The 14667-nt window shown below is 29.6% G+C and overlaps 1 protein-coding gene and 1 non-coding gene across 2 annotated transcripts in view; one reads left to right on the plus strand and one right to left on the minus strand.

The window, feature by feature from the left end:
- Nucleotides 1-14667, minus strand: part of LOC123302612 — a 143843-nt gene that overhangs the window by 92545 nt on the left and 36631 nt on the right. The window lies entirely within an intron of this gene.
- Trnag-gcc lies at nt 2792-2862 on the plus strand. The gene has a single exon. It is a non-coding gene; the product is annotated as a tRNA-Gly (tRNA).

Below are 14667 nucleotides of genomic sequence, written 5' to 3' on the forward strand. Positions count from 1 at the left end.
TTACGAAAAAATGTTTCAAGCAAAAGTTGTTTATTTTTAATAAGAAACATTTTTTATACTTGTCCTATTGTCTTATTTCTTACGGTTTACAAGGTTTTGTCTTACGAATCTAAGACGAAATTGACCTATGTTGCTAACGAACTCAATCCCACTTTTTAAGTTCTAAGCACGCTATAAAATTTCAGCTTGGTATCTTCTGTTGGTTAGTTATCGTGTCCATAGACAGACAAACTGGAAGGCTGGCGAAGAACTGGAAACGGACCAATTAGGTGATTTTATAAACACCTGTACAAAAATTTTGTTCATAGCATCAATATTTTTAAGCGTTACAAGCTTGGGACTAAACTTAGTATACCTTGATATATAATATATACAGGGTATAAGTACTATTTAAAATAGAATTCTTAAAGATTTAATTTTTTTTCATGGAAAAATCAAGAGCACAAAAAAGGATCAAAAATCCGAGATCAAAACTCCCGAGTACTCCACCAATGAGATATTTGATAATTTTTATCTAAATATTGAATAAGAAGCATGTAAATTTACTAATGTCCAGTGTTTTGAGACACCGGGTAAAAAAAAATTATGAAAAGTGTACATATATTATTGTATTGTAAGAGAAATAAAATGTGTTAGGTTTAAAGGTATCGTTCGAGTCAATACGTAAAACGTACTCTGGTGTTAGTTGATACATTGAACCTATGAATTTGAAAACGGCAAAACGACTCTACACCATACGTCTACGGTCTACCTCTATGAATATTAAGAACACTGAAGATAAGAATTATGTTCAATATAAATTATAATTTATATTTTTTTTAAATACACTGCTCACGGCTACCGAAGCATACTTCTTATCAAATCTAGAGCGGACACATCATATTATTTTTCATCACTTCCAACTTCAATTCCTTTATGAATTTTCTTGAAATGAATCGATTTATGCTTGAAATAAGAAGGGATGGTTCCATATGTGATTGACACTACATTTGACCCAAAAAAGACCTTATACCTTTGCTGAAATTTTAACTACATATTCTTTGAGTAAAAGTCTGCCTATAAAAAAAATTTTAGCCTTTAAATCAAACATTGTTGTCATGCTCATACATGCTTAAAGCTAACCATTCATGGTACATGTACCCATTCATGGTACACTTTTCCATGGAGTCCAAACTACTCCTATTACCCAAGAAAAAAAAAGAAAACTTCACTTCGATATTGTCGCCGAATAAAAATAATATGTTAAGATTCTTTAGATTAAAACCAGCTGTATTCATCTGGGTGACTGTCCTTCAAAAAAAAGATCGTGTTTTTTTTTTTTGCAATGTGATTGAAAAAGAATTACTTGATTAATTGAATCAATTTGGGCAATAAATAAAATAATGGTTTCAAAATTAATTGAATATTAAAAAAATGCAGCTGGTGAATTTTTTTTTGGGGCGCGTATTGAATTTATTTTTGTATAATATTATATTTATTATATCGGATGCTGGCACGCAATTTGAGATCAAATCAAAACGTTCACAAACGAAATCGCAACAAACCGTTATCATCATTTTTTAAAACAAAATCTTTTTTATGATTCATAATAAAAAAATTTACTTTTGTTCTTTTTTGTGATTCCCGCTAATTCATTTTCGATATATTATTGACTTATATATGTTGTGAATTTTAGGGTGGGAAAGAACTTCTATTTTTAAGGAGGGATTCTTCTAAGTATCCAGAAAAACAAGCACATAGATCTAAACATTCTCTATGTACGCCTTAGAAAAAATTAAATTAATATCTTCCAGGATTGTTGATTTCAAAGTTTCGAATTTTATACCAAATTCCAAGAAGGCATACATACATGGCGGTTTGATCGTTCTCCATTCAAGCTCTATATGTGTAAAAAAGTAAAAAGCCACTCTCGATCCTAATTTAAGGAACGGAATCGGTTTATGAAAAAACTTGTAGTTGATGAATGTGTAAAAATAGTAATTAGGAGTAATCAAACATGTTTAATAAGATGTATTATTATTATTCCATGCATATTATTATGAAATTTTCAAGTAATTTACAACATTTCATAATTATATAGTATTTAAATTTTGATTTTAAACATTAAAGTACAGTCAAAATCTGTAACAGCGACATTGAAGACGCTTTGAAATAATTATATTTTAGGGAGAAATTTTATCAGTTTTACTTAAATCAATTAGTGATTGTTTCCTTACAGTATTGTAAAAAAATTTTGGTTTATTGCACGGTACATACATATAAATCAAATACATGCTTTGTACTCAAATAATGTGATTTTTTTTAGCTTTACAATACCACGCAACTACAAAAATATATAATAAATTGTGTGCAAGTGATGCTTATAAATTGGATAATATAGATATCGCTCTTCAATCATCAATAAACTAACTATAGTCGTCTTTGTTCATAAAAAAATTGGATCTTCGATGAACTCATAATTAAATTAAAATTTTGTTTTGATATCATCGACAACCTTTTATTTTTATGGTAATTTTTATAAACTCCAAGATTTTCTAAATATTTTAGATAGTTTTTTACCACACTCTTTAGATTTTTATACCATGCATATATATAATATGCAAGGTATACTAAGTTTAGTCCCAAGTTTGTAACGCTTAAAAATATTAATTTTAGGAACAAAATTTTGGTATAGGTGTTTATAAAATCACCTAATTAGTCCACTTTCGGTTGTCTGTCCGTCTGTCTGCCAACACGATAACTCAAAAACGGAAAAAGATATCAAGCTACATTTGCATTTCAACATATAAGAGCATCGTTGGTTCAGTGGTAGAATGCTCGCCTGCCACGCGGGTGGCCCGGGTTCGATTCCCGGACAATGCAAGTTTGTAACGCTTACATGTACGTATGTGTAATGTGGTAGAGTAATCAACATTATCTATGCATGATATTTCAACAATTAACTCAGTCAATTGTTTGTTTTCACTTGTTTGATATAGAAATATCCAATTGAGAAGGATAACCTATATGATTCATCATTTTTTCAGCCAACTTTGAACGATAAAAAAATAATAAAAAGCCCGATGATCTAAAAATTTTTTGTAAACTTTGTTAATCAAAAAATGTATTTATAAAGTTTTATTGAAATCCTTAGTATTATCGAATCCTTGCATATCTTCTTAAGTCAAAATCCGATTTGTCGTTATAAGGAAAGTCTTTATAACGGATTTTGACTGTATATAATACGCATGCCCCAAATACAACAAAGTAAAGTAATTAGATGTAAATACTAATAATTTTTTAAGTAATTTAAGTAACCAAAAAAAAAATTGTAAGCGAGATATGTAATTACTTAGATGCTGTTAATTTGTTTAAGTACGTTCTAAGTCGCATCATAAAAACTAAGTACCTGATCTAAGTAACTTAGCATCATCATATTTATAGTTTTTATTTTAAGAAACGTGTCATGAAACTATTAAAATTAATCATGTTGTAATTATTTACACGGAAACAAAACGATTTAGTGCTTGAGGCACGGGTAACGCCTTACGAGGGTCAGCTAGTTTTCTTACCTACACACAAAAAAAGAAATATGGTGGAAACCCCCCACATCACCTCTGTATTAAAAAAAATTATGTAAAACAAAAGTTAATTGTTTAAATACCATGCATTTATCTTTTCGTGTCCACGAATAGACGAACAAACGAAAATAAAAATAATTTTATATTAAAAATTTTCTTTCTACTTTCTATATTTCTAAGCGTTACATAGTTGAAAATTGGAATTGAAAAGTCTGTGAAGATCATTTCCGCAGTGCAGTATCCTTAACTGAAAACAGGTTAGAGATAAGTGATACAAAATTTCAATAGAAATTTACTTCATTTTTATTTATAGGCAATTTTATTACAGATATGATATACAATTGACTTAATGAACAAATTTAAATATTATTTACTAACCTGTACATTACCTAAGAGGTACATTATCAGACCGCGGAAACTTACAATTTATAAATAAAAGTGTAGCTATGGGTTTTATAAAATAACGTCAGTCGATATGGAAAGGTTCCTACGGACAGTCATTGTGGATAGTATAAACAACAGTGCATTGTGAACAGTACTTGTTATACCATGTATATGAAAAATATCAAGGTATATTAAGTTTTGTCCCAAGTTTGTAACGCTTAAAAATATAGTAACCAAATTTTGGTATAGGAGTTCATAAAATCACCTAATGAGTCCATTTCTGGTTGTCTGTCTGTCTGTCGTCTGTCCGTCTGTCATTACGATTACTCAAAAACGAAAAGAGATATCAAGCTGAAACTTGTATAGCGTACTTAGGACGTAAAAAGTGAGGTCAAGTAAATGAGCAACATAGGTCAATTGGGTCTTGGGTCCGTATGACCCGTATGACCTTGTAAACCATTAGAGATAGAACAAAAGTTTAAATAAAAAAAAAATGTTCCTTATAAAACTTTTCCTTCCTTATAAAACCAACTTTTGTTTGAAACATTTTTTTGTTAACATCACTTTTTACCCGTGAGAGCGCAAATTGTAGTATTATATGAGTGTATCAATTATATATGTGTGACATGCATGTATGTGTAATGTGACAGAGTAATCAACACTGTCTATACATGGTATTTCAACAGTTAACTCAGTTAATTGTTTGCTTTCACTTGTTTGAATTAATGTTAAATATTTTAATTTTTGATTTCGTCAAAATAATCGAACTAAAACATCATTGGATAAGTAAATCGGGAATATCAAAAAGGGTGAAAGAATTCGATTAAATAACCTCGCGTTTAGTTTGCATACGGAAGTAAAAAAAACAATCCTAATAAAAAAATAATCTAAAATATTCAAAAGGTCACGACGGTATTTTTCTAAACAAAATACACAAATACCAGGAAAAAAATATATTTTGTTTAAAAAAAAAAAAAATTGAGAAGCAAAAATAAAACAACAACAAAAAATGTCAAAATTATGTGTATATCGAAATTTATTATTTGAAGGAAATGTGTAGCTTACAAGATGCACCCATAAATCCTTCAAAACTTACAAACATTTTACTAATATATGCCATTTGAGGTATATATCCAAAGCCGATAAATATTTCAAAAGCCGTGTCTTGGTGTGTCTGCTAGTCTAGTTGTGACTTGACTTGATGTTAATAAAGGGTTCATGAATTATGGCGGCATCGTAATACGGTACTAACGGTAAGGGGACATTCAACATCCATCTATTTTAAATAACTATACTTTGTGTTTTCGCCTATTGTCAAAAACTATTCATGTTTTTAGTAACGCTTTCAAAGTTCATATCGTTATGTTATATAAATTCCGTCTAATTTTCAATTCAAATTTATTTATTCCCTTCTATACTTCTCTCATGTTCTTGTCATCCTCCGCCCACCCCTTCTTACTCCCCTTCCAAACTTCATCTTCCTTTTGTCTTCTCGTGTTCAGTCAGAAGAACATACCGTTTATAATAAAATTTATTGTTATATTTATTCAAATCAACTAAATTTTTAACAAATAATCCTTCTAAAATAAAAAAACAATCTTTTTACGATTATATAGACAGTTTTATTCATTAATGCGTTTACGCATGTCACATATTATACAGAAATTATTAAGAGCCTAAATGGCCGAGCGGTGTAAGGCGTTTGTCTTCGACTGTGTGTCTATTTAGACATAGGTTGCGGGTTCGAATCCAGGCAGCGGCAGTGTGAACAATTATGATTAGTGAGGGCGGTAGAATTGATCATATTGTCGTCGCTTGGATAAGAACGTAGTAACACCTCACCCACCTCCACCCACATCAAATTGTAATTGTAAATATGTGTGTAATTAAATAAATAAAGATTAACAAATAATGGTGTGGGCGACCTCTGTTATAGGCGTATATGTCAGAGAAACGGAGGTTAAACCCCATTATTATATTATATTATACATAAATTATTAAATTTTCATAAAAAGGTCTCAAAAATATTGTTTTAAAAGGATTTAGGAATAAAAGCCCGAAAAAAGAGATCCAGAAAAAATAGGCCAAATAAAACTTATTTAATAGTACCTACCCTATTTGTGAAGGGCTAAAAGCTTCAGAATCCAACCTACTAATTTATAGTTGACAAACTCAACCCAACCAACTCGTAATTACAGTAATACTCCGGGACTATAAAATTTTTGGTCTATTTTTTCTGTCTGAGATTTCCCGAGAAAAATCATATTAAGATAAGTTGTTTTAAAAAGTACTACATTTATAATTTACGAAGATGTGATAGGAACATAGTTCCTACCGGGTGTTCCACGACACCTCTTGTTTTCTTATTTAAAGCATACTGTTACAGAAAAATGGATTTCTCGATGTTAATTTTACATTTTTCCAAAATTTCCTGACACTTAATGATACAGGATCATTTAAATTCTTATCGTAACCAAATTTTCATCTTCTAAATGTAATTTTTGTACTCAAAGTGAATTTTTTACTCTATTGCCTGTACTAAATCGTATAATATAATATTTATTGAAATTTATGAAATACAAAATTGCATGAATAAAAAAGTTGAACTATATTGAACGTGAGTATCAGTGAGTAGAATAAAAAAGAGCGTAAATAAAGAATTATAATAAAAAGAATGTAATTCGTAAAAGAATGTAATTGCAGTAAAAATGAAATACTGAATACTGAATACCTCGGTGCATTGAATAGTTGAATACTTGCTCACTTTTACTAATGAATATACTGACTACTGAATGATAAATGTTACCATTATTTACAAGTTTTTAGGTCTTTTTGATTTTATTTTTATTATTTTTAAATTACTTAAATATTTACATAAAACACATTTATCGTATTTCATTCTTAGCTTCACATTCATTAGGTACGTCGTACGACAGATGCACAGATGCAATGCAATCTGATTTTATCCTTCAAAACGTATCAAAATATCGATTAAAATTGTTTTACTAAAATCAATTTTAGCAAAATTTTTATTTTCTATAATATTGCTTATAAATACATTTTTTGATTAACAAAAATCACAAAATTCTTAGGTCATCGGGCTTTTTATTAATTTTTTATCGTTCAAAGTTGGCTGAAAAAAATGATGAATCATATAGGCTTTCTTTTTCAATTCGATATTTCTATATCAAAAAATCTAGAGAGTGTGATAAAAAACTATCTAAAATATTTAGACAATCTTGTAGTTTATAAAAATTACCATCAAAATAAAAGGTTGTCGAGGATATAAAAACAAAATTTTAATTTAATAATGAGGTCATCGAAGATCCAATTTTTTTATGAACAAAGACGACTATAGTAAGTTTATTAATGATTGAAGAGTGATATCTATATAATCAAATTTATAAGCATCACTTGCATACAATATATTATATATTTTTGTAGTTACGTGGTATTATAAAGCCAAAAATAACTTATTTCTTGACTACAAAGCATGTATTTGGTTTATATGTATGTACCGTGGCAATAAACCATAACTTTTTTACAATACTGTAAATTTACAATCAACAGTATCTCAACTGAGATAGGTCAGGGACTGATTAATCCTGGCCTATCTCAAAATATACAAAAAATTGGACCAATAGGGTTTCTGGTAACATCTTAAAAGTAAGTCTATAAGATTTTCCGTACAAGATACAGTTGACAAAATGCATTACACATATTTTTCGAAATCTAATACCTTTGGCTCCGAAAATAATCGAAAAAAGTGAGAAAGTTCCATCCATATTTTTAAATGACACCTAACACATCTGATGACTTTTTCAATATTTTTCTATAACCATATCTCCTAAATTAAGCCTCAGATCAAAATTTGCTAAAGAACTTTTTCTATCTTTTTTTTTCCATCTTTTTCAGAAAGTGAAGAGGTCTGCAGTCAATTATAGAACACTTTGTATACAGGGTATACAAATTGTACTACAAATGAATGAATGTTATAATTCGTTTTTTATTTGTTATCATCAGCGATGTCGATATAACTGATTTTGACTGTACACACTTTCTAAGGAAAAGAAAAACTTTAAAATGTGTAATAATGTGCTAATTAAAACAAATCAGTAAAAATTTTGAAAAGACTATTGACCCGTTTCTGATATAACAAAACTAAGTAAGAATTACTTAAAGTAAGTTGATTTTGAGTAAAGTGCGCGTCTGTAGTGACTTAGTGTTATAGAGAGTACAACAGCACTTAGTTTTGTTTCATTTTTATTAAAAAACTTTGATTTTATATTTGTATTTGGTGAAGTGAACTAAATGCCGTTTCCTTATCAGCACACTAATTTACTTTTTAATTAACAAACATATTCAATTTAAAACTTCCACAAAAATTCGTATTTCATTCTGCATGTGCATGTGCGTTCAGAATGTCTGGAGAATAATCGTTGTTTTTTTTTGTTTTTTCAAGTGTTTATGGGCGTTATTGTATTATTATACCATGAATATATGAAATATATCAAGGTATATTAAGGTTAGTCCCAAGTTTGTAACGCTTGAAAATATTGCCAATAAATTTTGGTATAGGTGTTCATAAAATCACCTAATTAGTTCGTTTCCGGTTGTCTGTCTGTCCGTCTGTTAACACGATAACTCAAAAACGAAACGAAATAACAAGCTAAATATATTTTATAGTGTGCTCTCAGGACGTAAAAGTGAGGTCGAGTTCAAAAATGACCAACCTCGGTCAATTGGGTCTTGTATCCCTATAGGACCCATTTTGTAAAGCGTTAGAGAAAGAACAAAAGTTTAAATGTAAAAAAATGTTTCTTATAAGAAAATAAACATCTTTTGTTTGAAACATTTTCTTGCAAACATCACTGTTAATCCACGAAGGCACTAATTAGGTGAAAATTTTGTAGTATGTATTAATATGGGAATATCAGTTACATGTGTGTGTGGGTATTTAAGAGTGGCTATCTTTCCTTACTTCAAGACGTAAAAAAACAAACGATTTCGTAATCAAAACTGTCTATACATGGTATTTCAACAATTTACTTAGTCAATTGTTTGTTTTAACTTGTTTTATGTTAAAATTTATCATAGAATTTGCATATTTTAATTTAGTTAATTTAATAATTGTTAAAGATAAAGCACATCCTACACAAGTTTGTTAGGCATGTTCGCGTAAAAATCGTACTAATCAAATTTTGATAAAGAATTCAAATTAGCGATAATTTTGTTGTACTATAGTTAAGGAGATTCTTTCGCTGCCTATGTTAATAAAAAAAAAAAAAAAAAAAAAAATCAATTTACTTCCAGCCAGTAAAAGGATTACTTTCAAGCAATGTATTGTTAGGATCGCTTCTTTGCATCGAAAATAAGAATTGTCGAATTTTCGATTAATATTTAAAGGCATTAAAAATCAATTAGATATAAATGAATCACTTCAGGGAAAAATAAAAAGTCCATCGTTGGGAATATAATAAAAAAATGTGTGTAGTAAACGCAAAATTTGGTAATAAAAAAATATGAAATCATCACCACAAAACCTCCATGTAAATGGTGATATTAAAGAAAATTTTTGCTATTTTTTAGTACAATTCATAAGATGAATTGTACTCATTGTATGAGCATAACAACAGTGTTTGATTTAAAGGCTCAAAATTTGTTTATAGGTAGACTTTTACTCAAAGAATGTGTGGTTAAAATTTCAGCTTAGATATCCATGCAAATTTTTAAGAAAAAAATCATTGAAAATCGATATAAAATACATCGGCTCTTATGGAGGAATCTTAAAAAAACGACATCTTTTGAAAGTTTTTGATAATTTTCACTTGGAATGAATGAAAACAAATTAAAAAAAAAACTTCTTAATCGAAAATAAACATAGAAAAGAAAAAAACCAAGTGTCTCCGTCCATATAAGAGCAGGGTTGAAAGTATTTTTATCTTATTTTCAACTTTGATGATGAATTTTGTTATTACTTCATGAATGTAGACGAAAAATTAAATTAAAATTTTTCGATATGTGCCTTGATTTTCGAAACATCGAAAGCTGAATAATTAAACAAAATTTTCAATTTTCAATATTTTGATAATTACGCACCAGATATCGAAAAATTGTACTCTTATTTATCGTCAAGTTATAATTTATCATCAAAATTGAAAATACATAGTTTTTTAATTTGTGCCCCCACTACCGCTCACATCCTTTTAAGATACTGAAAGTTAAAAGTATCACAGTGTTTTGGCACTATAATAATCAATAACAGTAATATTCCATGGATGAGAATCTTTTTCATGGAATCACTCCACTAGTCATTCGTATATGGAAGTAGAAATGTGTGTAGAGTAATAAACGCAAAATTGATAATAAAAAATAAAATTTTTTTTAGTGTTTTTTAAATATAGGAAATAATATAATATTTTGAAAACATAAAAATCGTAAAAATCCAGTTTAGTTAGAATGTAGTGAAGAACCATTCAGCACGTAGTTATAATAAGTTACTAATAAGATTGTGAACGCTTTTTTAAACAAAATCAAATAAAAAAATCTCATATTTTTTAATGAACTATAAAATTAGCACGAACTCTTTTTCATTTTTGTTTTTTTTTTTATAGTTTTTAGTTTATGTGTGAATATATGAGGCAAGGTCAAATTTTACAATCAATTAAAAAAAATTGTTATCTCCTTTTGTCGGTCATTTACATTTAAGTGTATTGTATTTAAAATACCATCAGCACTACCAGATTCAGATCTTCTGTTGTTTTTTAAAACATGTTTTTAAGTCAGTATGTAGTTTTTTAATTTCTATAGATACAATCAAAATTCATTACAGCGATATTGAAGAGACCTACTATGAGACAAAAATTCTTAATACCAATCGATATGAGGTTGTCTGAACCTTATCGCGAATGGTGCCACGAATTTGATACAACTACCGTACGGGGTTGAGCGGAGAAGTTGACACAAACGCATGAGTTACTTGTATAAAAGTAATATACTGTCTAACAAATTGTAAATATTGTTGTTATGAAATACAACATAGTTTTAAGCAAATTTTTTTTTCATTGGTTCTACCATTTATAAATATTATAACAAAATACTGATGTGATTGTCACAACTACATGAGGGACTGGTAAAAAAAAATAATAGGTTTATACCTGGTAATAGGTTTATTTAAAAAAAATTCTTCTTCAAGTCGGAAAAAGAGTTCTTCAAGTCGGATTTGAACCAGGGATATATGGTTTACTATTGATTTTAGTGTGCTAATTCAACAGCTTAACCAACTGCGCTACCGATGCGTGTTACATATATACTAAAAAATTTCGTATATGTTATAAAATGATCAATATGTTTATTTGAAACTCTCTCTTAGCTGGTAACAATAATCTTCATGAAGTTGACTCAGTCACATATGGACTAGACATGATAGATATGCGATCATAATAACCAATTCCTATATTTAAAGCAAACGCAAAGAAATTTTCTTTTAATTCATTCGCTTTATTGACACAAGTACAATTTTATTTTCCATCAATAAAATGCATGACTTTGAACGTACCATTATAAGAAAAGCTTCGACTTTGATCGATATCTCTGAAATTAGTCGACCAATCGTTAAATGAACACGTTTTTTGAATTTTTTGGGTGATTATAACCTTATTTGCTGAGTTTTATCGAAATCAGAAACAAAAAGTCTTTTTGGATTTTTTCGATTTTTCTAAGGGGTACACTTTAAGAAAATTGTGATAAATGGAGACAAAAATTTTGGTTCCGATTTCGATAAAACTCAGTGTATAAGGTAATTTTGACTCAAAAAACACAAAAATCAACTTAATTTAACTATTGGGTGAAAAAATTTTGATTTATCACTTAAAATCTTTCACGATGTCTCGATTCGATTTCAACTTCACAAATCAGAAACCTCTCATCCAATCTAAATTTTTGTGTTTTTGGGTATCAAAATTAACCTAAACAAAGTTAAAAGTTGAGTTATAAAATCCCGGATAAAGAATGTCGCTATAATGGAATTTGACTGTACATATAGTTTTTTAATTTCTTCACATTATATGGAACTGTGCATAAATGAAAGTAATTTGTTTTACAATAATTAATGTAATTAACTTTTTAATAATACTAATAAAAATTTAAATTACGGTATATATCTGATCACCAGTCATCAGTCATCATTATGTTTTATAAATACCAAACCAAACAAGCCATCAAGTCCGTCCTCCAGTCCTCGCCCGTCGGTCTTTTATTTATTTTTTAACATACCTTCCTCTTTAATTAGGTCTATGCAAATCATATCTTTCAAGTCTTTTTAAAACATACTGTTTTTTTATTTTTATGAAATGAATTCTTTATGAAAATTTATGAATTTTTTTTATTAATTTCAGGAAATGGATCTAGTAATTTTCCTCCAAGATCGTGAGTTCATACTACATTAGATTATTTTCTTTTCAGATAAAGTCTACTTCGCTAAACTTAAGACAGTTGAATACAAAATTCGACGAATTATCAGCAAAAAACGATTGCTGTTGCGTGTGTGGAAATTGGACATTCAGATTGCGCTATCTATGCGTTAACTACATTATTGAAATCATATCAAGGTATATTAAGTTTAGTCCCAAGTTTGTAACTGGAGCTTAGAAATATTGACGCTATGAACAAAATTTTGGTACAGATGTTCATATAATCACCTAATTGGTCCATTTTCGGTTGCCTGTCTGTCAACACGATAACTCAAAAGCGAAAAGAGATATCGAGCTGAAATTTTTACAGCGTGCTTATTAAGTAAGAAGTGAGGTCGAGTTCGTAAACGAGTAGCATAGATCAATTGGGTCTTGGATAAACTTGGTAAACCGCGACACTAAAAAACCATAGAGAACATTGTGATACCATATATGTGTTTTGCCAATTTTCCGCTGCATCTCATTTATCAGCTCCTCAATTTCAGAGGCTGAGTGCACATCCTTTATGCATATACCATGTACTACACCAGCCCGTCACAAGTATTAATTAAATTAATATTGTGGGGACAGCGGGAATCGAACCTGCTACCCTAAGCATAACGCGGACGGAATTGGATACGCCTTAACCAACTGAGCTAATAGAGCGACAATTTTCCATAAAAATCGAAAAATTCTAGGTTCGTTCATTGTACTATAAATTTATTATGAATTTTCGGGATCGCGTAGATTTTGTTGTAATAAAAAAATAATAATTTAGGGACATGTTATTAAACTGTCGTAAAAATCGAATTAAAATAGTTTGAACGAAGAATATTGTTGGTAAATTTTGTGTTTGAAGTTAATACGGGTCAAGTGTAGACATAATTTATTATAAATTCGGATTGAATATAGTTTAGACGCATATATTATTTTATTAAAATGTAAAAGTTTTTTTTTTTTTTTGAAATTTGTCGGCGTAGTGCGGCGTTTTTATTTTTTATCTAAAATAAAATAACAAAATTGTATTTATTTATGACCATAGATTTAGATTAAAAATAAACAAAACAAAAATTATAAAAAAAAAAAAAATTGGAGAAAAGAAACTAAGAAAGACGTAAACAATCGAACAAAGTATTAAAAAAAAAATGTATTGGTGATGGTATAGACAAGGACTGGAGATCATATATGCCGTTTTTTTTTTCTCTAAAAAATGTTATTTTTACTAATTGACTGGAAATAAAACACGTGCCACTCGACTCGAAATAAATTACAAAACAAGCCACTAATTTTTACTGATATTTTGGTTTTTTTTATTTAACCTCTGTGTTTTAATAAATTTCTAATTAAATTAGCCTCATTTGGACAATTTTATTGATTCAATAAATGGTCAATATTTGTGGAATGTCACAAAACCTCAACCTTAGGACGACCCATGTTGTAAACCGTTTGAGATATGCCTTCCAACGAGAGAGGACTGGAAGGTCAGCGGAGGATCAAGACATGGCCAAATTTGGTTCACAGACGGCTCCAATACCGCAGAGGGTGTTGGCGCGAAATTTTGCGGCCCAAGAAGGGCTAATGACACATCCATCAAGTTGGACAGTTACAATACTGTATTCCAGGCAGAGCTGGTAGCCATCATGAGATGTGCTGACCACCTCCAAGTGGCCGATTTGAAGGATGATGTGATTTGAACCTGGCGAGGCACAATAAAGTCAATATGACCTGGATCCCCGGACACTTTGGTTGGAACGGTAATGAGAGATCAGACAAGCTGGCCAAACTGGGAAACACCATAACTCCCACTCAAGAAAATGCCATACCAAGAAGGTCTTAACAGATTAGGAGATAATCTGAAAAACCAACAATTAAAGACATGGACCAGCTACGAGGGAGGGCGAATCGCCAAAAGCCTGTTGCGTGAAGGAAACTTGCTCGGTAACAGAGCCGAGGAGATCTTGAAACTAAACAGAGCTGATATTAGAGTCATCGTAGAGTTACTCACAGGGCATGATAACCTGAACAAGTTTCAACATCAGATTGGAAAAAGATCAGAACCAGCCGCGAGTGACAGATGCGGAGAAAATTCAGAAGAAACATCGATCGAAATTCTTTAATTCTGTGTAATTATATATGAAAACATTTATAGAAGTAATGAGAGTATTTAACACCAAAATCGTTTATTTTTTGTTTATTTGAAAAGTAGTATTTTCTCAAATATATAATCATTAGAATTGGATTTATTAGTTTTGGTAAGTCATCGAAAAAAAAAA

This window comes from Chrysoperla carnea, chromosome X (genome assembly GCF_905475395.1).
Source record: "Chrysoperla carnea chromosome X, inChrCarn1.1, whole genome shotgun sequence".
NCBI classification, from domain to species: domain Eukaryota; kingdom Metazoa; phylum Arthropoda; class Insecta; order Neuroptera; family Chrysopidae; genus Chrysoperla; species Chrysoperla carnea.